This window comes from Rhinolophus sinicus, chromosome 8 (genome assembly GCF_057876585.1).
Source record: "Rhinolophus sinicus isolate RSI-liver-muscle chromosome 8, RSI-T2T, whole genome shotgun sequence".
In the NCBI taxonomy this organism is placed as follows: domain Eukaryota; kingdom Metazoa; phylum Chordata; class Mammalia; order Chiroptera; family Rhinolophidae; genus Rhinolophus; species Rhinolophus sinicus.
This window is the reverse complement of record NC_142508.1, coordinates 30,459,529-30,486,617: the sequence shown is the minus strand read 5'-3', so window position 1 is coordinate 30,486,617 and position 27,089 is coordinate 30,459,529. Positions and strand designations below refer to the sequence as shown.

The 27,089-nt window shown below is 56.6% G+C and overlaps 5 non-coding genes across 5 annotated transcripts; all 5 read right to left on the bottom strand.

The window, feature by feature from the left end:
• Positions 1 to 1,524: 1,524 nt before the first annotated feature.
• On the bottom strand, positions 1,525 to 1,643 carry LOC148757413 (5S ribosomal RNA). The gene has a single exon (XR_016022320.1). It is a non-coding gene; the product is annotated as a 5S ribosomal RNA (ribosomal RNA).
• Positions 1,644 to 7,281: 5,638 nt separating this feature from the next.
• On the bottom strand, positions 7,282 to 7,400 carry LOC148757412 (5S ribosomal RNA). Its single transcript, XR_016022319.1, has one exon. It is a non-coding gene; the product is annotated as a 5S ribosomal RNA (ribosomal RNA).
• Positions 7,401 to 13,043: 5,643 nt separating this feature from the next.
• LOC148757411 (5S ribosomal RNA) lies at positions 13,044 to 13,162 on the bottom strand. Its single transcript, XR_016022318.1, has one exon. It is a non-coding gene; the product is annotated as a 5S ribosomal RNA (ribosomal RNA).
• A 5,640-nt stretch (positions 13,163 to 18,802) lies between these two features.
• On the bottom strand, positions 18,803 to 18,921 carry LOC148757410 (5S ribosomal RNA). Its single transcript, XR_016022292.1, has one exon. It is a non-coding gene; the product is annotated as a 5S ribosomal RNA (ribosomal RNA).
• A 5,644-nt stretch (positions 18,922 to 24,565) lies between these two features.
• LOC148757409 (5S ribosomal RNA) lies at positions 24,566 to 24,684 on the bottom strand. The gene has a single exon (XR_016022317.1). It is a non-coding gene; the product is annotated as a 5S ribosomal RNA (ribosomal RNA).
• Between the last annotated feature and the right edge of the window lie 2,405 nt (positions 24,685 to 27,089).

Genomic DNA, 27,089 nt, shown 5'->3' with positions numbered 1-27,089 from the left:
TTAAACACCGATATAGCTGATACTCTCAACAAACTTGTCTCTAGTTTTCACAATGTATTGCCATCATACTCTTCAATGCTTCAAATTATGCCCCCCTCCCCTTGTAATTCCGCCTGTTGTGATCCTCCTGATACTATGTTTCCTCCCCTGCATCACAGAAGCTGTGATGGGGATAGTCACAGATATTTATGGAGAAATTCACAAAATAAGGCTCCACATGGCTAATAAACCAAAAGCCACTGCCCCTGTCTAACCCCGAAGGAGATCGGTAGCCAATGACGGGTAATGATCAGTGGATGTCTTACAACCTAAGACAGGAGTCGATCGCTTTGATGAAGGATATCCAATGACGGGTAAGTGAGAATGTCTGTACTGACCACCTAAGCCAGGCACGATCTCAAAAAATAAAAAAGGGGGAATTGCGGGGAGCTGGAGCATCAAGCGTTAAGAAAATGTAACTACAAGCAGAGGTTGGGAGGATGGCTGAGGGGAACTCCGATAAGCATAAAGAACAAACAGAAACAGACACCTGCTGTTCTGGGAATGGGACAATCTCAAAAGGTCTAAAGACAGTCAGGGCCAAACTTTGGAAAAACATAACTAATCTGTACTTGCTGCCTCAGCCGCTTTATGTAACCTTCCTGTTTCTGTCTGTATAAAAGAATGCTGAAAAATCAAGCAGGCGCAGCAGTCTAGTCAGAACTGCTCGCCCTCCCGATCCCATCTTTGTCTCTTGTCTATTTTCTTCTCAATCCTCACTCCCCACTTCAGGAACCGTTCGTCTCGTCGGCAGGCTCCGACATGGTGGTCTCTCCTGGAGCCCGAGGGCGTGCGGGGTGTTGGGGTGCTGCTCTCTCCGTCCCCTGGTTTGTCCCGGCTCTTTTTCCCCTGTGTGTCGGGGCCACTGCGGCCGGCGGGAACCGAGGGCTCCTGGCTCTTGTGGGAGACGGGAGGGGGCGCGCGCGCGCGCGCGCGCGCGGGGGTGTGGGGCGAGGTGCCTGCCAGCAGAGACAGAGGCCCCCGGTGGGGCGGGGCGGGTGGGCATCCCGTTTGCCGGAGGACACGCCTATCCTGTGTCTCGGGGCCCAGGTGCAGGCACAGGGATGGTCGTCCCCTGGGCTCGGGCCGAGGTGCAAAGGACCGGCACGTCCTGGGATGGAGAAAGCCTGGTGGAGGCCTGCGCCGGCAGGCAGCCCTGGGCTTGGGCTTTGGGGGCGGCGGGGGCGGGGAGCGGGAGGGAGCGCGGCGATGGCAGCGGCGGCGACGGCGGCGACCGCGGCTCGGCGAAGGGCTGCGGGCTGTCGGCCTGCGGGAGCGAAGAGGACTGAGAAGAGGGTGTGGGGGGGAGCCGGGGCCGACGGGCCTGGCGTGCGGCCCGGGCTGCGAGCTTGTAGTGCCGGGCGGCTGACCCGCCGCTGGCCAGGGGTACCTTCGGCTGGCTGGGCGGCAGAAGAGGGGCAAGGGGCGCCAGGGGTTCGGAGGGAGCCACGCCGGGGCGGCGGCGCAAAAGGAGAGGCGAGCAAAAGCCTACAGCACCCGGTATTCCCAGGCGGTCTCCCATCCAAGTACTAACCAGGCCCGACCCTGCTTAGCTTCCGAGATCAGACGAGATCGGGCGCGTTCAGGGTGGTATGGCCGTAGACGCTGGGACCCGGCTGCCGGCGCCCCAAGAGCCTGCTCCCGGCCTGCCTCGTGAGCGTGCGCCGTGCTGCTGGGCCGCTCGGGTGGCGAGCATCTCCTCGCGGGCCGGCTCCGCCGGCGCCGCGCCTCCCGCCTGCTCCCCGCCTCCCCCGGACGCCGCCGGCGTGGGCGGCGGGCTACTCTTGGCCCGCAGCGAGGCCCCTCCGCGCCACCCGTGGCTCCACGGGCCTCTGTCACTTCCCTGACGGTGACAGAAGTCTCGGCGCCCTGGCATCCTGGGACTCCCCGGGCCCCGTACGGCTTACACCCCGCCCCCCCCAACCCCGCTCACCCCCACCCCCAGCCCCACCACCCCAGACCCGCCTGGCTGCTCTGCGGTCCCCCGCTCGTGGCAAGCGAGGGGGTCGCAGGGTCCTCTCAGGCCCCTCCGGCCCTAGGCACGCGCGGCCCTGGCCCTGGCACTGGCCGGCCCCACCGACTGGCCCAAAGCCACGGGGAGCCACCCGTGCCACCAGGGTGCAGCGGCTCCAGTCTGCCGTCACCCTTCGTCACACAGCCTTCCGTCCGGGCCCTCGCCCCTCCTCAGCGACCAGCGTCCCGCCCGATCTCCGGTCCCTTCACTGGCTACACGTCACCTCTCCTGACCCAGGGAGGTGAGAGAGAGGATGAGAGAAGGCCAGAGACGGAGCAAGAGAGAGGCGGAGAGAGACAGGCGGGGACTGTGGCGACAGAGTCCCAGAGAGCCGTTTCCAGGCTCTGGGCCTCGCGTGGAGGGGTGCTGCCTCGGGTGGTGCACGGTCATCAGCTGTGACCGCTTGGCCGTCAGCTGTTGCCAGTTGGCCATAGGCCACCGGTACAGCTGCGGTGGCCAAGCTAGGAAGCGCGGATGGTGGACTGCAAATTGCAGAGGGGCGCGGATTGCAGTTGGCCGGCTTGGCGTGTCGGTCGGTTGGTGGGTCGGTTGGTTGGCAGAGAAGCGGCCGGCAGGTTGGGGATCGTGCGGCTCCGGCTTGCTGTGTCTCCGAGCCAGCCGCCCGTGAGAAATGGTGCTATGAGACCCCTATCCATGGCTCCGTTGGTGTTCCTTCTTGGCCTCGCCATATCCTGCGTTCTTGTGCGGGCAGAGGGACTAGAGTCCCCGCAGGACAGGGACCGACAGACAGAACGGGGGGGGGGGGGAGGAGGAGGAGGAGGAGGGAGCGAGATGGAAATATACACGTATATGTGCATGTATGTATCTAGACGTACAGAGAGACATGGACAGAGACAGAGAAAGAGGGGGCTGGCACGCGGGGAGAGAGCTCCTGAGCGAGAGCCACAGCCCAACAGGCATGTCGCAGAGCCAGACGGACAGGGGGTGGAGGTTGAGGGTGGGGGGGACGCACAGGCTGGGACACGGACTGGGACGGACGCACTGAGGCTGTGTTGCGGTGGCAGCTTCTCCACCGGTGTGTGGTGGAGCCCGGGGCTGGGCTCCGCTAAGGAGGCAGTGCCCGGGCTTTGGCAGTCACCCTCAAAGCCCCCGGGGCGGGCCGCCAGGGTCTCCGGAGTGCCGGTGGGCTCCGAGCCCCGCCCAGGGTCCCGCCCGCGGGCGGAGAGTGGCAGCCCCAGGCACCCTCGTTGTGAGGGTTGTGTGCCTGCGTGCCTGCTCTTCCCCTTGTGGTGGTGTGGGGAGCTGGAGCATCAAGGGTTAAGAAAATGTAACTACAAGCAGAGGTTGGGAGGATGGCTGAGGGGAACTCCGATAAGCATAAAGAACAAACAGAAACAGACACCTGCTGTTCTGGGAATGGGACAATCTCAAAAGGTCTAAAGACAGTCAGGGCCAAACTTTGGAGAAACATAACTAATCTGTACTTGCTGCCTCAGCCGCTTTATGTAACCTTCTTGTTTCTGTCTGTATAAAAGAATGCTGAAAAATCAAGCAGGCGCAGCAGTCCAGTCAGAACTGCTCGCCCTCCCGATCCCATCTTTGTCTCTTGTCCAATTTTTTCTCTCAATCCTCACTCCCCACTTCAGGAACCGTTCGTCTCGTCGGCAGGCTCCGACAAGTGGCGCCCGAACAGGGACCTGACTACTGGGGAATCAGTGAAGGACTCCGCTTGCAAACGAGACGCGTCGAATAAGGTTAGTGAAAGCGGTGAGATACCATAGTCGGGAGTAAAATAAAATGGGACAGGGTAACAGTAAAAGGCTGTTTACTCACATGTTAAGGAGCATGCTAAAAGCTAGAGGAGTTAAAACCAGTGAAGCACAGTTGCTTCGATTTTTAGAATTTGTAGTACAAATATGTCCCTGGTTCCCCGAAGAAGGGACTTTAAACTTAGAAACTTGGGAAAAGGTGAGAGAGCGTTTACAGGGATATTATGATGCTCGTGGACCCTCTGAAGTACCAGTAGATACTTTTTCCTTATGGAATTTGGTTAGGGATGTGATCGATCCTAGACACGAGGGAATCAGATACTCTGAGAATGATCAACCCAAACTGGATCCCCCTGGGAAGCAGAGGTGCAAAGATTACAAGCTGCACTCACTTCCCTCTCTGTTCAAATGCAATTAGTCCAGGCTCAACAGACTGGGCCTTTATTAGAATCTCAATCAGAATAGAAGCCTGGGTTACAATGAAGCTCTCCTCCAAGTGTAGTTGCAGGGCTAGATCCACTGCCCGAGGCCCCTATCAACCGAAAAAGATTCAAGCCGCCAAGCTGCTAGTACAGGAGCAACTTAAAAAGGGACACATTGCCCCCTCCAATTCTCCCGGGAATTCTCCCATTTTTGTTATTAAAAAAAAAAAAATAAAAAAAAAATCTGGTAGATAGAGATTATGACAAGAGTTAGAAAAAGTTAATAAAACCATGAAATGAAGGGGAGCCTTACAGACAGGCTTGCCCTGTCCTGCAGCCACACCAAAACACACATGTAAAATTGTTTTGGACTTCAAAGATTGTTTTTATACTATACCTTTAAATCCTGATGACTGCCCTGGATTTGCTTTCAGTGTTCCTTCCGTTAATTTACAAGAACCTTTTAAGAGCTATCATTGGCTAGTGCTACCTCAGGGAATGGCTAGTAGCCCTACATTATGTCAAAAACTTGTATCAGCTGCAATAAAACCTACCCGAAGGACATTTCCAGATATTTACATCATCCACTACACGGATGACATACTTCTTGCCCACTCTTGTGAACCAAAGTTGCTTGCTGCTTTTGCTCATTTACAAGAAAAGCTCCACAATTATGGGCTAGTTATAGCCCCAGAAAAAATTCAGCAAGTGCCTCCTTACTCTTATCTGGGATATTGTTTAATGCCTCAGGCCATTGTGCCTCAAAAAAATACAAATCCGGCGAGATTGTTTAAAAACGTTAAATGATTTCCAAAAGCTACTGGGAGGCATTAACTGGATTAGACCTCAGTTGCGGTTGACAACCGGTGAATTACAACCTTTGTTTAAAATATTACGTGGGGAAGCTGATCCTACTTCTCCCCGCGAGATAACACGGGGAAGAGGCTTTGCTTGTATTTCTCCAGGTCCGGAAGAAAAACCTTTGTGAATTCCTGGTCGGTGTTAAACCATACCATGAGCGACAGCCCACAGAAGAGAAGACATCTGTAGATACCCATCCACGCCCCCTACTGTTCCATTCTTGTGTTTACACCTTATGTCTCTCTGTCTGGTCCCCCAAAGATGGTTTGCAGCCAAAGACGGGTAAGATATCTCACGGGAGATACAACCTAAGCCGGGCGGAACCGAGTGGGGACCCCCAATGAGCTGCCTTAGAAGATCCAAAAAGGAGCCTTTCCTCCCCTTCCCCCTGCCTGGCAAAAGCCATTGCTGTCTCTGGCTTTCCTCTCTCACCTGATTGTGAGAGAAGTCATGAGGGCAATGAAGATCAGTTCTCTCCACTTATCTCAACAGAACTGTTACAATATGGGTGACTTGACCCTGAGAAGGTAAGACATCATGGGACTTTATGCTTCGGCTGTTAACAGACAAAGGGTGATTGGAATAAACATTTTTCTGCTATGAGGTACGAGTCTCACAGACCGTGTAAGAAAAAAATGTTACTCTTGATCTTATCCAGTTTCATAAAGAGGTCTTGACACTGCAAGAGACCTCTCCTTTAAACACCGATATAGCTGATACTCTCAACAAACTTGTCTCTAGTTTTCACAATGTATTGCCATCATACTCTTCAATGCTTCAAATTATGCCCCCCTCCCCTTGTAATTCCGCCTGTTGTGATCCTCCTGATACTATGTTTCCTCCCCTGCATCACAGAAGCTGTGATGGGGATAGTCACAGATATTTATGGAGAAATTCACAAAATAAGGCTCCACATGGCTAATAAACCAAAAGCCACTGCCCCTGTCTAACCCCGAAGGAGATCGGTAGCCAATGACGGGTAATGATCAGTGGATGTCTTACAACCTAAGACAGGAGTCGATCGCTTTGATGAAGGATATCCAATGACGGGTAAGTGAGAATGTCTGTACTGACCACCTAAGCCAGGCACGATCTCAAAAAATAAAAAAGGGGGAATTGCGGGGAGCTGGAGCATCAAGCGTTAAGAAAATGTAACTACAAGCAGAGGTTGGGAGGATGGCTGAGGGGAACTCCGATAAGCATAAAGAACAAACAGAAACAGACACCTGCTGTTCTGGGAATGGGACAATCTCAAAAGGTCTAAAGACAGTCAGGGCCAAACTTTGGAAAAACATAACTAATCTGTACTTGCTGCCTCAGCCGCTTTATGTAACCTTCCTGTTTCTGTCTGTATAAAAGAATGCTGAAAAATCAAGCAGGCGCAGCAGTCTAGTCAGAACTGCTCGCCCTCCCGATCCCATCTTTGTCTCTTGTCTATTTTCTTCTCAATCCTCACTCCCCACTTCAGGAACCGTTCGTCTCGTCGGCAGGCTCCGACATGGTGGTCTCTCCTGGAGCCCGAGGGCGTGCGGGGTGTTGGGGTGCTGCTCTCTCCGTCCCCTGGTTTGTCCCGGCTCTTTTTCCCCTGTGTGTCGGGGCCACTGCGGCCGGCGGGAACCGAGGGCTCCTGGCTCTTGTGGGAGACGGGAGGGGGCGCGCGCGCGCGCGCGGGGGTGTGGGGCGAGGTGCCTGCCAGCAGAGACAGAGGCCCCCGGTGGGGCGGGGCGGGTGGGCATCCCGTTTGCCGGAGGACACGCCTATCCTGTGTCTCGGGGCCCAGGTGCAGGCACAGGGATGGTCGTCCCCTGGGCTCGGGCCGAGGTGCAAAGGACCGGCACGTCCTGGGATGGAGAAAGCCTGGTGGAGGCCTGCGCCGGCAGGCAGCCCTGGGCTTGGGCTTTGGGGGCGGCGGGGGCGGGGAGCGGGAGGGAGCGCGGCGATGGCAGCGGCGGCGACGGCGGCGACCGCGGCTCGGCGAAGGGCTGCGGGCTGTCGGCCTGCGGGAGCGAAGAGGACTGAGAAGAGGGTGTGGGGGGGAGCCGGGGCCGACGGGCCTGGCGTGCGGCCCGGGCTGCGAGCTTGTAGTGCCGGGCGGCTGACCCGCCGCTGGCCAGGGGTACCTTCGGCTGGCTGGGCGGCAGAAGAGGGGCAAGGGGCGCCAGGGGTTCGGAGGGAGCCACGCCGGGGCGGCGGCGCAAAAGGAGAGGCGAGCAAAAGCCTACAGCACCCGGTATTCCCAGGCGGTCTCCCATCCAAGTACTAACCAGGCCCGACCCTGCTTAGCTTCCGAGATCAGACGAGATCGGGCGCGTTCAGGGTGGTATGGCCGTAGACGCTGGGACCCGGCTGCCGGCGCCCCAAGAGCCTGCTCCCGGCCTGCCTCGTGAGCGTGCGCCGTGCTGCTGGGCCGCTCGGGTGGCGAGCATCTCCTCGCGGGCCGGCTCCGCCGGCGCCGCGCCTCCCGCCTGCTCCCCGCCTCCCCCGGACGCCGCCGGCGTGGGCGGCGGGCTACTCTTGGCCCGCAGCGAGGCCCCTCCGCGCCACCCGTGGCTCCACGGGCCTCTGTCACTTCCCTGACGGTGACAGAAGTCTCGGCGCCCTGGCATCCTGGGACTCCCCGGGCCCCGTACGGCTTACACCCCGCCCCCCCAACCCCGCTCACCCCCACCCCCAGCCCCACCACCCCAGACCCGCCTGGCTGCTCTGCGGTCCCCCGCTCGTGGCAAGCGAGGGGGTCGCAGGGTCCTCTCAGGCCCCTCCGGCCCTAGGCACGCGCGGCCCTGGCCCTGGCACTGGCCGGCCCCACCGACTGGCCCAAAGCCACGGGGAGCCACCCGTGCCACCAGGGTGCAGCGGCTCCAGTCTGCCGTCACCCTTCGTCACACAGCCTTCCGTCCGGGCCCTCGCCCCTCCTCAGCGACCAGCGTCCCGCCCGATCTCCGGTCCCTTCACTGGCTACACGTCACCTCTCCTGACCCAGGGAGGTGAGAGAGAGGATGAGAGAAGGCCAGAGACGGAGCAAGAGAGAGGCGGAGAGAGACAGGCGGGGACTGTGGCGACAGAGTCCCAGAGAGCCGTTTCCAGGCTCTGGGCCTCGCGTGGAGGGGTGCTGCCTCGGGTGGTGCACGGTCATCAGCTGTGACCGCTTGGCCGTCAGCTGTTGCCAGTTGGCCATAGGCCACCGGTACAGCTGCGGTGGCCAAGCTAGGAAGCGCGGATGGTGGACTGCAAATTGCAGAGGGGCGCGGATTGCAGTTGGCCGGCTTGGCGTGTCGGTCGGTTGGTGGGTCGGTTGGTTGGCAGAGAAGCGGCCGGCAGGTTGGGGATCGTGCGGCTCCGGCTTGCTGTGTCTCCGAGCCAGCCGCCCGTGAGAAATGGTGCTATGAGACCCCTATCCATGGCTCCGTTGGTGTTCCTTCTTGGCCTCGCCATATCCTGCGTTCTTGTGCGGGCAGAGGGACTAGAGTCCCCGCAGGACAGGGACCGACAGACAGAACGGGGGGGGGGGGAGGAGGAGGAGGAGGAGGAGGGAGCGAGATGGAAATATACACGTATATGTGCATGTATGTATCTAGACGTACAGAGAGACATGGACAGAGACAGAGAAAGAGGGGGCTGGCACGCGGGGAGAGAGCTCCTGAGCGAGAGCCACAGCCCAACAGGCATGTCGCAGAGCCAGACGGACAGGGGGTGGAGGTTGAGGGTGGGGGGGACGCACAGGCTGGGACACGGACTGGGACGGACGCACTGAGGCTGTGTTGCGGTGGCAGCTTCTCCACCGGTGTGTGGTCGAGCCCGGGGCTGGGCTCCGCTAAGGAGGCAGTGCCCGGGCTTTGGCAGTCACCCTCAAAGCCCCCGGGGCGGGCCGCCAGGGTCTCCGGAGTGCCGGTGGGCTCCGAGCCCCGCCCAGGGTCCCGCCCGCGGGCGGAGAGTGGCAGCCCCAGGCACCCTCGTTGTGAGGGTTGTGTGCCTGCGTGCCTGCTCTTCCCCTTGTGGTGGTGTGGGGAGCTGGAGCATCAAGGGTTAAGAAAATGTAACTACAAGCAGAGGTTGGGAGGATGGCTGAGGGGAACTCCGATAAGCATAAAGAACAAACAGAAACAGACACCTGCTGTTCTGGGAATGGGACAATCTCAAAAGGTCTAAAGACAGTCAGGGCCAAACTTTGGAGAAACATAACTAATCTGTACTTGCTGCCTCAGCCGCTTTATGTAACCTTCTTGTTTCTGTCTGTATAAAAGAATGCTGAAAAATCAAGCAGGCGCAGCAGTCCAGTCAGAACTGCTCGCCCTCCCGATCCCATCTTTGTCTCTTGTCCAATTTTTTCTCTCAATCCTCACTCCCCACTTCAGGAACCGTTCGTCTCGTCGGCAGGCTCCGACAAGTGGCGCCCGAACAGGGACCTGACTACTGGGGAATCAGTGAAGGACTCCGCTTGCAAACGAGAGGCGTCGAATAAGGTTAGTGAAAGCGGTGAGATACCATAGTCGGGAGTAAAATAAAATGGGACAGGGTAACAGTAAAAGGCTGTTTACTCACATGTTAAGGAGCATGCTAAAAGCTAGAGGAGTTAAAACCAGTGAAGCACAGTTGCTTCGATTTTTAGAATTTGTAGTACAAATATGTCCCTGGTTCCCCGAAGAAGGGACTTTAAACTTAGAAACTTGGGAAAAGGTGAGAGAGCGTTTACAGGGATATTATGATGCTCGTGGACCCTCTGAAGTACCAGTAGATACTTTTTCCTTATGGAATTTGGTTAGGGATGTGATCGATCCTAGACACGAGGGAATCAGATACTCTGAGAATGATCAACCCAAACTGGATCCCCCTGGGAAGCAGAGGTGCAAAGATTACAAGCTGCACTCACTTCCCTCTCTGTTCAAATGCAATTAGTCCAGGCTCAACAGACTGGGCCTTTATTAGAATCTCAATCAGAATAGAAGCCTGGGTTACAATGAAGCTCTCCTCCAAGTGTAGTTGCAGGGCTAGATCCACTGCCCGAGGCCCCTATCAACCGAAAAAGATTCAAGCCGCCAAGCTGCTAGTACAGGAGCAACTTAAAAAGGGACACATTGCCCCCTCCAATTCTCCCGGGAATTCTCCCATTTTTGTTATTAAAAAAAATAAAATAAAAAAAAAATCTGGTAGATAGAGATTATGACAAGATTTAGAAAAAGTTAATAAAACCATGAAATGAAGGGGAGCCTTACAGACAGGCTTGCCCTGTCCTGCAGCCACACCAAAACACACATGTAAAATTGTTTTGGACTTCAAAGATTGTTTTTATACTATACCTTTAAATCCTGATGACTGCCCTGGATTTGCTTTCAGTGTTCCTTCCGTTAATTTACAAGAACCTTTTAAGAGCTATCATTGGCTAGTGCTACCTCAGGGAATGGCTAGTAGCCCTACATTATGTCAAAAACTTGTATCAGCTGCAATAAAACCTACCCGAAGGACATTTCCAGATATTTACATCATCCACTACACGGATGACATACTTCTTGCCCACTCTTGTGAACCAAAGTTGCTTGCTGCTTTTGCTCATTTACAAGAAAAGCTCCACAATTATGGGCTAGTTATAGCCCCAGAAAAAATTCAGCAAGTGCCTCCTTACTCTTATCTGGGATATTGTTTAATGCCTCAGGCCATTGTGCCTCAAAAAAATACAAATCCGGCGAGATTGTTTAAAAACGTTAAATGATTTCCAAAAGCTACTGGGAGGCATTAACTGGATTAGACCTCAGTTGCGGTTGACAACCGGTGAATTACAACCTTTGTTTAAAATATTACGTGGGGAAGCTGATCCTACTTCTCCCCGCGAGATAACACGGGGAAGAGGCTTTGCTTGTATTTCTCCAGGTCCGGAAGAAAAACCTTTGTGAATTCCTGGTCGGTGTTAAACCATACCATGAGCGACAGCCCACAGAAGAGAAGACATCTGTAGATACCCATCCACGCCCCCTACTGTTCCATTCTTGTGTTTACACCTTATGTCTCTCTGTCTGGTCCCCCAAAGATGGTTTGCAGCCAAAGACGGGTAAGATATCTCACGGGAGATACAACCTAAGCCGGGCGGAACCGAGTGGGGACCCCCAATGAGCTGCCTTAGAAGATCCAAAAAGGAGCCTTTCCTCCCCTTCCCCCTGCCTGGCAAAAGCCATTGCTGTCTCTGGCTTTCCTCTCTCACCTGATTGTGAGAGAAGTCATGAGGGCAATGAAGATCAGTTCTCTCCACTTATCTCAACAGAACTGTTACAATATGGGTGACTTGACCCTGAGAAGGTAAGACATCATGGGACTTTATGCTTCGGCTGTTAACAGACAAAGGGTGATTGGAATAAACATTTTTCTGCTATGAGGTACGAGTCTCACAGACCGTGTAAGAAAAAAATGTTACTCTTGATCTTATCCAGTTTCATAAAGAGGTCTTGACACTGCAAGAGACCTCTCCTTTAAACACCGATATAGCTGATACTCTCAACAAACTTGTCTCTAGTTTTCACAATGTATTGCCATCATACTCTTCAATGCTTCAAATTATGCCCCCCTCCCCTTGTAATTCCGCCTGTTGTGATCCTCCTGATACTATGTTTCCTCCCCTGCATCACAGAAGCTGTGATGGGGATAGTCACAGATATTTATGGAGAAATTCACAAAATAAGGCTCCACATGGCTAATAAACCAAAAGCCACTGCCCCTGTCTAACCCCGAAGGAGATCGGTAGCCAATGACGGGTAATGATCAGTGGATGTCTTACAACCTAAGACAGGAGTCGATCGCTTTGATGAAGGATATCCAATGACGGGTAAGTGAGAATGTCAGTACTGACCACCTAAGCCAGGCACGATCTCAAAAAATAAAAAAGGGGGAATTGCGGGGAGCTGGAGCATCAAGCGTTAAGAAAATGTAACTACAAGCAGAGGTTGGGAGGATGGCTGAGGGGAACTCCGATAAGCATAAAGAACAAACAGAAACAGACACCTGCTGTTCTGGGAATGGGACAATCTCAAAAGGTCTAAAGACAGTCAGGGCCAAACTTTGGAAAAACATAACTAATCTGTACTTGCTGCCTCAGCCGCTTTATGTAACCTTCCTGTTTCTGTCTGTAGAAAAGAATGCTGAAAAATCAAGCAGGCGCAGCAGTCTAGTCAGAACTGCTCGCCCTCCCGATCCCATCTTTGTCTCTTGTCTATTTTCTTCTCAATCCTCACTCCCCACTTCAGGAACCGTTCGTCTCGTCGGCAGGCTCCGACATGGTGGTCTCTCCTGGAGCCCGAGGGCGTGCGGGGTGTTGGGGTGCTGCTCTCTCCGTCCCCTGGTTTGTCCCGGCTCTTTTTCCCCTGTGTGTCGGGGCCACTGCGGCCGGCGGGAACCGAGGGCTCCTGGCTCTTGTGGGAGACGGGAGGGCGCGCGCGCGCGCGCGCGCGCGGGGGTGTGGGGCGAGGTGCCTGCCAGCAGAGACAGAGGCCCCCGGTGGGGCGGGGCGGGTGGGCATCCCGTTTGCCGGAGGACACGCCTATCCTGTGTCTCGGGGCCCAGGTGCAGGCACAGGGATGGTCGTCCCCTGGGCTCGGGCCGAGGTGCAAAGGACCGGCACGTCCTGGGATGGAGAAAGCCTGGTGGAGGCCTGCGCCGGCAGGCAGCCCTGGGCTTGGGCTTTGGGGGCGGCGGGGGCGGGGAGCGGGAGGGAGCGCGGCGATGGCAGCGGCGGCGACGGCGGCGACCGCGGCTCGGCGAAGGGCTGCGGGCTGTCGGCCTGCGGGAGCGAAGAGGACTGAGAAGAGGGTGTGGGGGGGAGCCGGGGCCGACGGGCCTGGCGTGCGGCCCGGGCTGCGAGCTTGTAGTGCCGGGCGGCTGACCCGCCGCTGGCCAGGGGTACCTTCGGCTGGCTGGGCGGCAGAAGAGGGGCAAGGGGCGCCAGGGGTTCGGAGGGAGCCACGCCGGGGCGGCGGCGCAAAAGGAGAGGCGAGCAAAAGCCTACAGCACCCGGTATTCCCAGGCGGTCTCCCATCCAAGTACTAACCAGGCCCGACCCTGCTTAGCTTCCGAGATCAGACGAGATCGGGCGCGTTCAGGGTGGTATGGCCGTAGACGCTGGGACCCGGCTGCCGGCGCCCCAAGAGCCTGCTCCCGGCCTGCCTCGTGAGCGTGCGCCGTGCTGCTGGGCCGCTCGGGTGGCGAGCATCTCCTCGCGGGCCGGCTCCGCCGGCGCCGCGCCTCCCGCCTGCTCCCCGCCTCCCCCGGACGCCGCCGGCGTGGGCGGCGGGCTACTCTTGGCCCGCAGCGAGGCCCCTCCGCGCCACCCGTGGCTCCACGGGCCTCTGTCACTTCCCTGACGGTGACAGAAGTCTCGGCGCCCTGGCATCCTGGGACTCCCCGGGCCCCGTACGGCTTACACCCCGCCCCCCCCAACCCCGCTCACCCCCACCCCCAGCCCCACCACCCCAGACCCGCCTGGCTGCTCTGCGGTCCCCCGCTCGTGGCAAGCGAGGGGGTCGCAGGGTCCTCTCAGGCCCCTCCGGCCCTAGGCACGCGCGGCCCTGGCCCTGGCACTGGCCGGCCCCACCGACTGGCCCAAAGCCACGGGGAGCCACCCGTGCCACCAGGGTGCAGCGGCTCCAGTCTGCCGTCACCCTTCGTCACACAGCCTTCCGTCCGGGCCCTCGCCCCTCCTCAGCGACCAGCGTCCCGCCCGATCTCCGGTCCCTTCACTGGCTACACGTCACCTCTCCTGACCCAGGGAGGTGAGAGAGAGGATGAGAGAAGGCCAGAGACGGAGCAAGAGAGAGGCGGAGAGAGACAGGCGGGGACTGTGGCGACAGAGTCCCAGAGAGCCGTTTCCAGGCTCTGGGCCTCGCGTGGAGGGGTGCTGCCTCGGGTGGTGCACGGTCATCAGCTGTGACCGCTTGGCCGTCAGCTGTTGCCAGTTGGCCATAGGCCACCGGTACAGCTGCGGTGGCCAAGCTAGGAAGCGCGGATGGTGGACTGCAAATTGCAGAGGGGCGCGGATTGCAGTTGGCCGGCTTGGCGTGTCGGTCGGTTGGTGGGTCGGTTGGTTGGCAGAGAAGCGGCCGGCAGGTTGGGGATCGTGCGGCTCCGGCTTGCTGTGTCTCCGAGCCAGCCGCCCGTGAGAAATGGTGCTATGAGACCCCTATCCATGGCTCCGTTGGTGTTCCTTCTTGGCCTCGCCATATCCTGCGTTCTTGTGCGGGCAGAGGGACTAGAGTCCCCGCAGGACAGGGACCGACAGACAGAACGGGGGGGGGGGGGGAGGAGGAGGAGGAGGAGGGAGCGAGATGGAAATATACACGTATATGTGCATGTATGTATCTAGACGTACAGAGAGACATGGACAGAGACAGAGAAAGAGGGGGCTGGCACGCGGGGAGAGAGCTCCTGAGCGAGAGCCACAGCCCAACAGGCATGTCGCAGAGCCAGACGGACAGGGGGTGGAGGTTGAGGGTGGGGGGGACGCACAGGCTGGGACACGGACTGGGACGGACGCACTGAGGCTGTGTTGCGGTGGCAGCTTCTCCACCGGTGTGTGGTGGAGCCCGGGGCTGGGCTCCGCTAAGGAGGCAGTGCCCGGGCTTTGGCAGTCACCCTCAAAGCCCCCGGGGCGGGCCGCCAGGGTCTCCGGAGTGCCGGTGGGCTCCGAGCCCCGCCCAGGGTCCCGCCCGCGGGCGGAGAGTGGCAGCCCCAGGCACCCTCGTTGTGAGGGTTGTGTGCCTGCGTGCCTGCTCTTCCCCTTGTGGTGGTGTGGGGAGCTGGAGCATCAAGGGTTAAGAAAATGTAACTACAAGCAGAGGTTGGGAGGATGGCTGAGGGGAACTCCGATAAGCATAAAGAACAAACAGAAACAGACACCTGCTGTTCTGGGAATGGGACAATCTCAAAAGGTCTAAAGACAGTCAGGGCCAAACTTTGGAGAAACATAACTAATCTGTACTTGCTGCCTCAGCCGCTTTATGTAACCTTCTTGTTTCTGTCTGTATAAAAGAATGCTGAAAAATCAAGCAGGCGCAGCAGTCCAGTCAGAACTGCTCGCCCTCCCGATCCCATCTTTGTCTCTTGTCCAATTTTTTCTCTCAATCCTCACTCCCCACTTCAGGAACCGTTCGTCTCGTCGGCAGGCTCCGACAAGTGGCGCCCGAACAGGGACCTGACTACTGGGGAATCAGTGAAGGACTCCGCTTGCAAACGAGACGCGTCGAATAAGGTTAGTGAAAGCGGTGAGATACCATAGTCGGGAGTAAAATAAAATGGGACAGGGTAACAGTAAAAGGCTGTTTACTCACATGTTAAGGAGCATGCTAAAAGCTAGAGGAGTTAAAACCAGTGAAGCACAGTTGCTTCGATTTTTAGAATTTGTAGTACAAATATGTCCCTGGTTCCCCGAAGAAGGGACTTTAAACTTAGAAACTTGGGAAAAGGTGAGAGAGCGTTTACAGGGATATTATGATGCTCGTGGACCCTCTGAAGTACCAGTAGATACTTTTTCCTTATGGAATTTGGTTAGGGATGTGATCGATCCTAGACACGAGGGAATCAGATACTCTGAGAATGATCAACCCAAACTGGATCCCCCTGGGAAGCAGAGGTGCAAAGATTACAAGCTGCACTCACTTCCCTCTCTGTTCAAATGCAATTAGTCCAGGCTCAACAGACTGGGCCTTTATTAGAATCTCAATCAGAATAGAAGCCTGGGTTACAATGAAGCTCTCCTCCAAGTGTAGTTGCAGGGCTAGATCCACTGCCCGAGGCCCCTATCAACCGAAAAAGATTCAAGCCGCCAAGCTGCTAGTACAGGAGCAACTTAAAAAGGGACACATTGCCCCCTCCAATTCTCCCGGGAATTCTCCCATTTTTGTTATTAAAAAAAAAAAAAAAAAAAAAAAAATCTGGTAGATAGAGATTATGACAAGATTTAGAAAAAGTTAATAAAACCATGAAATGAAGGGGAGCCTTACAGACAGGCTTGCCCTGTCCTGCAGCCACACCAAAACACACATGTAAAATTGTTTTGGACTTAAAAGATTGTTTTTATACTATACCTTTAAATCCCGATGACTGCCCTGGATTTGCTTTCAGTGTTCCTTCCGTTAATTTACAAGAACCTTTTAAGAGCTATCATTGGCTAGTGCTACCTCAGGGAATGGCTAGTAGCCCTACATTATGTCAAAAACTTGTATCAGCTGCAATAAAACCTACCCGAAGGACATTTCCAGATATTTACATCATCCACTACACGGATGACATACTTCTTGCCCACTCTTGTGAACCAAAGTTGCTTGCTGCTTTTGCTCATTTACAAGAAAAGCTCCACAATTATGGGCTAGTTATAGCCCCAGAAAAAATTCAGCAAGTGCCTCCTTACTCTTATCTGGGATATTGTTTAATGCCTCAGGCCATTGTGCCTCAAAAAAATACAAATCCGGCGAGATTGTTTAAAAACGTTAAATGATTTCCAAAAGCTACTGGGAGGCATTAACTGGATTAGACCTCAGTTGCGGTTGACAACCGGTGAATTACAACCTTTGTTTAAAATATTACGTGGGGAAGCTGATCCTACTTCTCCCCGCGAGATAACACGGGGAAGAGGCTTTGCTTGTATTTCTCCAGGTCCGGAAGAAAAACCTTTGTGAATTCCTGGTCGGTGTTAAACCATACCATGAGCGACAGCCCACAGAAGAGAAGACATCTGTAGATACCCATCCACGCCCCCTACTGTTCCATTCTTGTGTTTACACCTTATGTCTCTCTGTCTGGTCCCCCAAAGATGGTTTGCAGCCAAAGACGGGTAAGATATCTCACGGGAGATACAACCTAAGCCGGGCGGAACCGAGTGGGGACCCCCAATGAGCTGCCTTAGAAGATCCAAAAAGGAGCCTTTCCTCCCCTTCCCCCTGCCTGGCAAAAGCCATTGCTGTCTCTGGCTTTCCTCTCTCACCTGATTGTGAGAGAAGTCATGAGGGCAATGAAGATCAGTTCTCTCCACTTATCTCAACAGAACTGTTACAATATGGGTGACTTGACCCTGAGAAGGTAAGACATCATGGGACTTTATGCTTCGGCTGTTAACAGACAAAGGGTGATTGGAATAAACATTTTTCTGCTATGAGGTACGAGTCTCACAGACCGTGTAAGAAAAAAATGTTACTCTTGATCTTATCCAGTTTCATAAAGAGGTCTTGACACTGCAAGAGACCTCTCCTTTAAACACCGATATAGCTGATACTCTCAACAAACTTGTCTCTAGTTTTCACAATGTATTGCCATCATACTCTTCAATGCTTCAAATTATGCCCCCCTCCCCTTGTAATTCCGCCTGTTGTGATCCTCCTGATACTATGTTTCCTCCCCTGCATCACAGAAGCTGTGATGGGGATAGTCACAGATATTTATGGAGAAATTCACAAAATAAGGCTCCACATGGCTAATAAACCAAAAGCCACTGCCCCTGTCTAACCCCGAAGGAGATCGGTAGCCAATGACGGGTAATGATCAGTGGATGTCTTACAACCTAAGACAGGAGTCGATCGCTTTGATGAAGGATATCCAATGACGGGTAAGTGAGAATGTCTGTACTGACCACCTAAGCCAGGCACGATCTCAAAAAATAAAAAAGGGGGAATTGCGGGGAGCTGGAGCATCAAGCGTTAAGAAAATGTAACTACAAGCAGAGGTTGGGAGGATGGCTGAGGGGAACTCCGATAAGCATAAAGAACAAACAGAAACAGACACCTGCTGTTCTGGGAATGGGACAATCTCAAAAGGTCTAAAGACAGTCAGGGCCAAACTTTGGAAAAACATAACTAATCTGTACTTGCTGCCTCAGCCGCTTTATGTAACCTTCCTGTTTCTGTCTGTATAAAAGAATGCTGAAAAATCAAGCAGGCGCAGCAGTCTAGTCAGAACTGCTCGCCCTCCCGATCCCATCTTTGTCTCTTGTCTATTTTCTTCTCAATCCTCACTCCCCACTTCAGGAACCGTTCGTCTCGTCGGCAGGCTCCGACATGGTGGTCTCTCCTGGAGCCCGAGGGCGTGCGGGGTGTTGGGGTGCTGCTCTCTCCGTCCCCTGGTTTGTCCCGGCTCTTTTTCCCCTGTGTGTCGGGGCCACTGCGGCCGGCGGGAACCGAGGGCTCCTGGCTCTTGTGGGAGACGGGAGGGGGCGCGCGCGCGCGCGCGGGGGTGTGGGGCGAGGTGCCTGCCAGCAGAGACAGAGGCCCCCGGTGGGGCGGGGCGGGTGGGCATCCCGTTTGCCGGAGGACACGCCTATCCTGTGTCTCGGGGCCCAGGTGCAGGCACAGGGATGGTCGTCCCCTGGGCTCGGGCCGAGGTGCAAAGGACCGGCACGTCCTGGGATGGAGAAAGCCTGGTGGAGGCCTGCGCCGGCAGGCAGCCCTGGGCTTGGGCTTTGGGGGCGGCGGGGGCGGGGAGCGGGAGGGAGCGCGGCGATGGCAGCGGCGGCGACGGCGGCGACCGCGGCTCGGCGAAGGGCTGCGGGCTGTCGGCCTGCGGGAGCGAAGAGGACTGAGAAGAGGGTGTGGGGGGGAGCCGGGGCCGACGGGCCTGGCGTGCGGCCCGGGCTGCGAGCTTGTAGTGCCGGGCGGCTGACCCGCCGCTGGCCAGGGGTACCTTCGGCTGGCTGGGCGGCAGAAGAGGGGCAAGGGGCGCCAGGGGTTCGGAGGGAGCCACGCCGGGGCGGCGGCGCAAAAGGAGAGGCGAGCAAAAGCCTACAGCACCCGGTATTCCCAGGCGGTCTCCCATCCAAGTACTAACCAGGCCCGACCCTGCTTAGCTTCCGAGATCAGACGAGATCAGGCGCGTTCAGGGTGGTATGGCCGTAGACGCTGGGACCCGGCTGCCGGCGCCCCAAGAGCCTGCTCCCGGCCTGCCTCGTGAGCGTGCGCCGTGCTGCTGGGCCGCTCGGGTGGCGAGCATCTCCTCGCCGGCCGGCTCCGCCGGCGCCGCGCCTCCCGCCTGCTCCCCGCCTCCCCCGGACGCCGCCGGCGTGGGCGGCGGGCTACTCTTGGCCCGCAGCGAGGCCCCTCCGCGCCACCCGTGGCTCCACGGGCCTCTGTCACTTCCCTGACGGTGACAGAAGTCTCGGCGCCCTGGCATCCTGGGACTCCCCGGGCCCCGTATGGCTTACACCCCGCCCCCCCCAACCCCGCTCACCCCCACCCCCAGCCCCACCACCCCAGACCCGCCTGGCTGCTCTGCGGTCCCCCGCTCGTGGCAAGCGAGGGGGTCGCAGGGTCCTCTCAGGCCCCTCCGGCCCTAGGCACGCGCGGCCCTGGCCCTGGCACTGGCCGGCCCCACCGACTGGCCCAAAGCCACGGGGAGCCACCCGTGCCACCAGGGTGCAGCGGCTCCAGTCTGCCGTCACCCTTCGTCACACAGCCTTCCGTCCGGGCCCTCGCCCCTCCTCAGCGACCAGCGTCCCGCCCGATCTCCGGTCCCTTCACTGGCTACACGTCACCTCTCCTGACCCAGGGAGGTGAGAGAGAGGATGAGAGAAGGCCAGAGACGGAGCAAGAGAGAGGCGGAGAGAGACAGGCGGGGACTGTGGCGACAGAGTCCCAGAGAGCCGTTTCCAGGCTCTGGGCCTCGCGTGGAGGGGTGCTGCCTCGGGTGGTGCACGGTCATCAGCTGTGACCGCTTGGCCGTCAGCTGTTGCCAGTTGGCCATAGGCCACCGGTACAGCTGCGGTGGCCAAGCTAGGAAGCGCGGATGGTGGACTGCAAATTGCAGAGGGGCGCGGATTGCAGTTGGCCGGCTTGGCGTGTCGGTCGGTTGGTGGGTCGGTTGGTTGGCAGAGAAGCGGCCGGCAGGTTGGGGATCGTGCGGCTCCGGCTTGCTGTGTCTCCGAGCCAGCCGCCCGTGAGAAATGGTGCTATGAGACCCCTATCCATGGCTCCGTTGGTGTTCCTTCTTGGCCTCGCCATATCCTGCGTTCTTGTGCGGGCAGAGGGACTAGAGTCCCCGCAGGACAGGGACCGACAGACAGAACGGGGGGGGGGGAGGAGGAGGAGGAGGAGGGAGCGAGATGGAAATATACACGTATATGTGCATGTATGTATCTAGACGTACAGAGAGACATGGACAGAGACAGAGAAAGAGGGGGCTGGCACGCGGGGAGAGAGCTCCTGAGCGAGAGCCACAGCCCAACAGGCATGTCGCAGAGCCAGACGGACAGGGGGTGGAGGTTGAGGGTGGGGGGGACGCACAGGCTGGGACACGGACTGGGACGGACGCACTGAGGCTGTGTTGCGGTGGCAGCTTCTCCACCGGTGTGTGGTGGAGCCCGGGGCTGGGCTCCGCTAAGGAGGCAGTGCCCGGGCTTTGGCAGTCACCCTCAAAGCCCCCGGGGCGGGCCGCCAGGGTCTCCGGAGTGCCGGTGGGCTCCGAGCCCCGCCCAGGGTCCCGCCCGCGGGCGGAGAGTGGCAGCCCCAGGCACCCTCGTTGTGAGGGTTGTGTGCCTGCGTGCCTGCTCTTCCCCTTGTGGTGGTGTGGGGAGCTGGAGCATCAAGGGTTAAGAAAATGTAACTACAAGCAGAGGTTGGGAGGATGGCTGAGGGGAACTCCGATAAGCATAAAGAACAAACAGAAACAGACACCTGCTGTTCTGGGAATGGGACAATCTCAAAAGGTCTAAAGACAGTCAGGGCCAAACTTTGGAGAAACATAACTAATCTGTACTTGCTGCCTCAGCCGCTTTATGTAACCTTCTTGTTTCTGTCTGTATAAAAGAATGCTGAAAAATCAAGCAGGCGCAGCAGTCCAGTCAGAACTGCTCGCCCTCCCGATCCCATCTTTGTCTCTTGTCCAATTTTTTCTCTCAATCCTCACTCCCCACTTCAGGAACCGTTCGTCTCGTCGGCAGGCTCCGACAAGTGGCGCCCGAACAGGGACCTGACTACTGGGGAATCAGTGAAGGACTCCGCTTGCAAACGAGACGCGTCGAATAAGGTTAGTGAAAGCGGTGAGATACCATAGTCGGGAGTAAAATAAAATGGGACAGGGTAACAGTAAAAGGCTGTTTACTCACATGTTAAGGAGCATGCTAAAAGCTAGAGGAGTTAAAACCAGTGAAGCACAGTTGCTTCGATTTTTAGAATTTGTAGTACAAATATGTCCCTGGTTCCCCGAAGAAGGGACTTTAAACTTAGAAACTTGGGAAAAGGTGAGAGAGCGTTTACAGGGATATTATGATGCTCGTGGACCCTCTGAAGTACCAGTAGATACTTTTTCCTTATGGAATTTGGTTAGGGATGTGATCGATCCTAGACACGAGGGAATCAGATACTCTGAGAATGATCAACCCAAACTGGATCCCCCTGGGAAGCAGAGGTGCAAAGATTACAAGCTGCACTCACTTCCCTCTCTGTTCAAATGCAATTAGTCCAGGCTCAACAGACTGGGCCTTTATTAGAATCTCAATCAGAATAGAAGCCTGGGTTACAATGAAGCTCTCCTCCAAGTGTAGTTGCAGGGCTAGATCCACTGCCCGAGGCCCCTATCAACCGAAAAAGATTCAAGCCGCCAAGCTGCTAGTACAGGAGCAACTTAAAAAGGGACACATTGCCCCCTCCAATTCTCCCGGGAATTCTCCCATTTTTGTTATTAAAAAAAAAAAAATAAAAAAAAAATCTGGTAGATAGAGATTATGACAAGATTTAGAAAAAGTTAATAAAACCATGAAATGAAGGGGAGCCTTACAGACAGGCTTGCCCTGTCCTGCAGCCACACCAAAACACACATGTAAAATTGTTTTGGACTTCAAAGATTGTTTTTATACTATACCTTTAAATCCTGATGACTGCCCTGGATTTGCTTTCAGTGTTCCTTCCGTTAATTTACAAGAACCTTTTAAGAGCTATCATTGGCTAGTGCTACCTCAGGGAATGGCTAGTAGCCCTACATTATGTCAAAAACTTGTATCAGCTGCAATAAAACCTACCCGAAGGACATTTCCAGATATTTACATCATCCACTACACGGATGACATACTTCTTGCCCACTCTTGTGAACCAAAGTTGCTTGCTGCTTTTGCTCATTTACAAGAAAAGCTCCACAATTATGGGCTAGTTATAGCCCCAGAAAAAATTCAGCAAGTGCCTCCTTACTCTTATCTGGGATATTGTTTAATGCCTCAGGCCATTGTGCCTCAAAAAAATACAAATCCGGCGAGATTGTTTAAAAACGTTAAATGATTTCCAAAAGCTACTGGGAGGCATTAACTGGATTAGACCTCAGTTGCGGTTGACAACCGGTGAATTACAACCTTTGTTTAAAATATTACGTGGGGAAGCTGATCCTACTTCTCCCCGCGAGATAACACGGGGAAGAGGCTTTGCTTGTATTTCTCCAGGTCCGGAAGAAAAACCTTTGTGAATTCCTGGTCGGTGTTAAACCATACCATGAGCGACAGCCCACAGAAGAGAAGACATCTGTAGATACCCATCCACGCCCCCTACTGTTCCATTCTTGTGTTTACACCTTATGTCTCTCTGTCTGGTCCCCCAAAGATGGTTTGCAGCCAAAGACGGGTAAGATATCTCACGGGAGATACAACCTAAGCCGGGCGGAACCGAGTGGGGACCCCCAATGAGCTGCCTTAGAAGATCCAAAAAGGAGCCTTTCCTCCCCTTCCCCCTGCCTGGCAAAAGCCATTGCTGTCTCTGGCTTTCCTCTCTCACCTGATTGTGAGAGAAATCATGAGGGCAATGAAGATCAGTTCTCTCCACTTATCTCAACAGAACTGTTACAATATGGGTGACTTGACCCTGAGAAGGTAAGACATCATGGGACTTTATGCTTCGGCTGTTAACAGACAAAGGGTGATTGGAATAAACATTTTTCTGCTATGAGGTACGAGTCTCACAGACCGTGTAAGAAAAAAATGTTACTCTTGATCTTATCCAGTTTCATAAAGAGGTCTTGACACTGCAAGAGACCTCTCCTTTAAACACCGATATAGCTGATACTCTCAACAAACTTGTCTCTAGTTTTCACAATGTATTGCCATCATACTCTTCAATGCTTCAAATTATGCCCCCCTCCCCTTGTAATTCCGCCTGTTGTGATCCTCCTGATACTATGTTTCCTCCCCTGCATCACAGAAGCTGTGATGGGGATAGTCACAGATATTTATGGAGAAATTCACAAAATAAGGCTCCACATGGCTAATAAACCAAAAGCCACTGCCCCTGTCTAACCCCGAAGGAGATCGGTAGCCAATGACGGGTAATGATCAGTGGATGTCTTACAACCTAAGACAGGAGTCGATCGCTTTGATGAAGGATATCCAATGACGGGTAAGTGAGAATGTCTGTACTGACCACCTAAGCCAGGCACGATCTCAAAAAATAAAAAAGGGGGAATTGCGGGGAGCTGGAGCATCAAGCGTTAAGAAAATGTAACTACAAGCAGAGGTTGGGAGGATGGCTGAGGGGAACTCCGATAAGCATAAAGAACAAACAGAAACAGACACCTGCTGTTCTGGGAATGGGACAATCTCAAAAGGTCTAAAGACAGTCAGGGCCAAACTTTGGAAAAACATAACTAATCTGTACTTGCTGCCTCAGCCGCTTTATGTAACCTTCCTGTTTCTGTCTGTATAAAAGAATGCTGAAAAATCAAGCAGGCGCAGCAGTCTAGTCAGAACTGCTCGCCCTCCCGATCCCATCTTTGTCTCTTGTCTATTTTCTTCTCAATCCTCACTCCCCACTTCAGGAACCGTTCGTCTCGTCGGCAGGCTCCGACATGGTGGTCTCTCCTGGAGCCCGAGGGCGTGCGGGGTGTTGGGGTGCTGCTCTCTCCGTCCCCTGGTTTGTCCCGGCTCTTTTTCCCCTGTGTGTCGGGGCCACTGCGGCCGGCGGGAACCGAGGGCTCCTGGCTCTTGTGGGAGACGGGAGGGGGCGCGCGCGCGCGCGCGCGCGCGCGGGGGTGTGGGGCGAGGTGCCTGCCAGCAGAGACAGAGGCCCCCGGTGGGGCGGGGCGGGTGGGCATCCCGTTTGCCGGAGGACACGCCTATCCTGTGTCTCGGGGCCCAGGTGCAGGCACAGGGATGGTCGTCCCCTGGGCTCGGGCCGAGGTGCAAAGGACCGGCACGTCCTGGGATGGAGAAAGCCTGGTGGAGGCCTGCGCCGGCAGGCAGCCCTGGGCTTGGGCTTTGGGGGCGGCGGGGGCGGGGAGCGGGAGGGAGCGCGGCGATGGCAGCGGCGGCGACGGCGGCGACCGCGGCTCGGCGAAGGGCTGCGGGCTGTCGGCCTGCGGGAGCGAAGAGGACTGAGAAGAGGGTGTGGGGGGGAGCCGGGGCCGACGGGCCTGGCGTGCGGCCCGGGCTGCGAGCTTGTAGTGCCGGGCGGCTGACCCGCCGCTGGCCAGGGGTACCTTCGGCTGGCTGGGCGGCAGAAGAGGGGCAAGGGGCGCCAGGGGTTCGGAGGGAGCCACGCCGGGGCGGCGGCGCAAAAGGAGAGGCGAGCAAAAGCCTACAGCACCCGGTATTCCCAGGCGGTCTCCCATCCAAGTACTAACCAGGCCCGACCCTGCTTAGCTTCCGAGATCAGACGAGATCGGGCGCGTTCAGGGTGGTATGGCCGTAGACGCTGGGACCCGGCTGCCGGCGCCCCAAGAGCCTGCTCCCGGCCTGCCTCGTGAGCGTGCGCCGTGCTGCTGGGCCGCTCGGGTGGCGAGCATCTCCTCGCGGGCCGGCTCCGCCGGCGCCGCGCCTCCCGCCTGCTCCCCGCCTCCCCCGGACGCCGCCGGCGTGGGCGGCGGGCTACTCTTGGCCCGCAGCGAGGCCCCTCCGCGCCACCCGTGGCTCCACGGGCCTCTGTCACTTCCCTGACGGTGACAGAAGTCTCGGCGCCCTGGCATCCTGGGACTCCCCGGGCCCCGTACGGCTTACACCCCGCCCCCCCCAACCCCGCTCACCCCCACCCCCAGCCCCACCACCCCAGACCCGCCTGGCTGCTCTGCGGTCCCCCGCTCGTGGCAAGCGAGGGGGTCGCAGGGTCCTCTCAGGCCCCTCCGGCCCTAGGCACGCGCGGCCCTGGCCCTGGCACTGGCCGGCCCCACCGACTGGCCCAAAGCCACGGGGAGCCACCCGTGCCACCAGGGTGCAGCGGCTCCAGTCTGCCGTCACCCTTCGTCACACAGCCTTCTGTCCGGGCCCTCGCCCCTCCTCAGCGACCAGCGTCCCGCCCGATCTCCGGTCCCTTCACTGGCTACACGTCACCTCTCCTGACCCAGGGAGGTGAGAGAGAGGATGAGAGAAGGCCAGAGACGGAGCAAGAGAGAGGCGGAGAGAGACAGGCGGGGACTGTGGCGACAGAGTCCCAGAGAGCCGTTTCCAGGCTCTGGGCCTCGCGTGGAGGGGTGCTGCCTCGGGTGGTGCACGGTCATCAGCTGTGACCGCTTGGCCGTCAGCTGTTGCCAGTTGGCCATAGGCCACCGGTACAGCTGCGGTGGCCAAGCTAGGAAGCGCGGATGGTGGACTGCAAATTGCAGAGGGGCGCGGATTGCAGTTGGCCGGCTTGGCGTGTCGGTCGGTTGGTGGGTCGGTTGGTTGGCAGAGAAGCGGCCGGCAGGTTGGGGATCGTGCGGCTCCGGCTTGCTGTGTCTCCGAGCCAGCCGCCCGTGAGAAATGGTGCTATGAGACCCCTATCCATGGCTCCGTTGGTGTTCCTTCTTGGCCTCGCCATATCCTGCGTTCTTGTGCGGGCAGAGGGACTAGAGTCCCCGCAGGACAGGGACCGACAGACAGAACGGGGGGGGGGGAGGAGGAGGAGGAGGAGGGAGCGAGATGGAAATATACACGTATATGTGCATGTATGTATCTAGACGTACAGAGAGACATGGACAGAGACAGAGAAAGAGGGGGCTGGCACGCGGGGAGAGAGCTCCTGAGCGAGAGCCACAGCCCAACAGGCATGTCGCAGAGCCAGACGGACAGGGGGTGGAGGTTGAGGGTGGGGGGGACGCACAGGCTGGGACACGGACTGGGACGGACGCACTGAGGCTGTGTTGCGGTGGCAGCTTCTCCACCGGTGTGTGGTGGAGCCCGGGGCTGGGCTCCGCTAAGGAGGCAGTGCCCGGGCTTTGGCAGTCACCCTCAAAGCCCCCGGGGCGGGCCGCCAGGGTCTCCGGAGTGCCGGTGGGCTCCGAGCCCCGCCCAGGGTCCCGCCCGCGGGCGGAGAGTGGCAGCCCCAGGCACCCTCGTTGTGAGGGTTGTGTGCCTGCGTGCCTGCTCTTCCCCTTGTGGTGGTGTGGGGAGCTGGAGCATCAAGGGTTAAGAAAATGTAACTACAAGCAGAGGTTGGGAGGATGGCTGAGGGGAACTCCGATAAGCATAAAGAACAAACAGAAACAGACACCTGCTGTTCTGGGAATGGGACAATCTCAAAAGGTCTAAAGACAGTCAGGGCCAAACTTTGGAGAAACATAACTAATCTGTACTTGCTGCCTCAGCCGCTTTATGTAACCTTCTTGTTTCTGTCTGTATAAAAGAATGCTGAAAAATCAAGCAGGCGCAGCAGTCCAGTCAGAACTGCTCGCCCTCCCGATCCCATCTTTGTCTCTTGTCCAATTTTTTCTCTCAATCCTCACTCCCCACTTCAGGAACCGTTCGTCTCGTCGGCAGGCTCCGACAAGTGGCGCCCGAACAGGGACCTGACTACTGGGGAATCAGTGAAGGACTCCGCTTGCAAACGAGAGGCGTCGAATAAGGTTAGTGAAAGCGGTGAGATACCATAGTCGGGAGTAAAATAAAATGGGACAGGGTAACAGTAAAAGGCTGTTTACTCACATGTTAAGGAGCATGCTAAAAGCTAGAGGAGTTAAAACCAGTGAAGCACAGTTGCTTCGATTTTTAGAATTTGTAGTACAAATATGTCCCTGGTTCCCCGAAGAAGGGACTTTAAACTTAGAAACTTGGGAAAAGGTGAGAGAGCGTTTACAGGGATATTATGATGCTCGTGGACCCTCTGAAGTACCAGTAGATACTTTTTC